The following is a 1551-nucleotide window of genomic DNA, read 5'->3' as shown; positions in this document are numbered from 1 at the left end:
AAACAAAAAAAAAAAACAAAAAAACAAAAAACAACAACAAAAAAAATCAAAAGCCAAACCAAAACAAAAAAGCAAAAATGAAAACAAAATACAATAACCCCATTTAGCAAAAAAAGGACAAGAATAGGAAGATTCGTCCGGAGTAGTGCAGATAGGATTTTTGTTTGGCACAGATCAACAGAACAGCTTGATTTTCCAATGTGGGATTACAGAGATGGACAGCTAGAGGAGCACAGGCCAGAGGCTCACTAGGCTCCCAAAAGACCCACCCTGATCCAGCCTTTCCTGCAGAATTAAAGTTATGAGATTCAGAAAAGAGCCTTTTCTTCACACCTACAGCTTTTTTTTTAAGATTTATTTATTTGCATATATGAGTACACTGTAGCTGTCTTCAGACACACCAGAAGAGGGCATCAGATCCCACTACAGATGGTTGTGAGCCACCATGTGTTTGCTGGGAATTGAACTCAGGACCTCTGGAAGAGCAGTCAGTGCTCTTAACTGTTGAGCCAGCTCTCTAGGACAACACCTACAGCTTAGGAAAGTCTTAGCATCAGGCAGTGCAGTTCAGAAGTCTAGACAAATAGCATCAGTGCCCTGCAGAATCCCAGAGCAAACGCCAACACCCACAAACCAACCAGCCATCTAAGGTTTGGCCTCTCTTAAAGCCACTTGATTGTCTAAGTAAACTACCTCAGTCCACTGCGTCAGGATGCTGAAGGCTTGGGTACTGGCACCACAGAACTTTTAGAAGTAAATACTGAAATATTCAAAAAGGAGATGAGTGACTCATCTAAAAATGCTTCAGAATAACTTAGTGTAGAGGAAAGCAGCTGAGCACAGAGACCACATGGCCTGGTGACTCGCTGGGCTGCGGTCATAGGTGGTCATAAGATGCCAGTCTCCACACTGTGTTTGTGAAGGTCCATGACAGACATGCAAACATAAAACAGACACTGGCCTCAAAAATTACCAGGTATCAGTAACCAGCCTGAAAATCTTGACAAGGGCCGGGCGGTGGTGGTGCCACGCCTTTAATCCCAGCACTTGAGAGGCAGAGGCAGGTGGATCTCTGAGTTCGAGGTCAGCCTGGTCTATAGAGTAGGTTCCAGGACAGCCAGGGCTACACAGAGAAACCCTGTCTCAAAAAACAAAACAACAACAACAACAAAAAACAAAAGAAGAAAATATTGACAAGGGCCTGCCTCTATCATGTATTCATCTTTAAAATGAAAGTCATCACTAAACAAAAATGAAGGTTCTGGCTATTGACTGTGTAATAGTACAGTGGCCTAATTTGTTTTGTCCATGAATCTGAAACTTGGTTATGACTTTGTGGGGCAACCCATCCAGCCCCTCTCATCACTCTCTTCCTGGAAAACTCAAAAGCAGCACCTAGAAGCACCTGCGCATAGTCAGGCCACAGCTGTTGGCTGGGAGCTCAGATTGTCAGCTGGGACATGCACAGGTGGACTCTGGGTAACCTGTGTCAGCCGGGACATAGACAGGTGGATTCTGGGTAGCCTGTGTCAGCAGGAACATATACAGGTG

Source organism: Mastomys coucha, unplaced genomic scaffold (assembly GCF_008632895.1).
Source record: "Mastomys coucha isolate ucsf_1 unplaced genomic scaffold, UCSF_Mcou_1 pScaffold22, whole genome shotgun sequence".
In the NCBI taxonomy this organism is placed as follows: domain Eukaryota; kingdom Metazoa; phylum Chordata; class Mammalia; order Rodentia; family Muridae; genus Mastomys; species Mastomys coucha.
The sequence above is the reverse complement of the archived record's forward strand: the minus strand, read 5'-3'. Positions refer to the sequence as shown.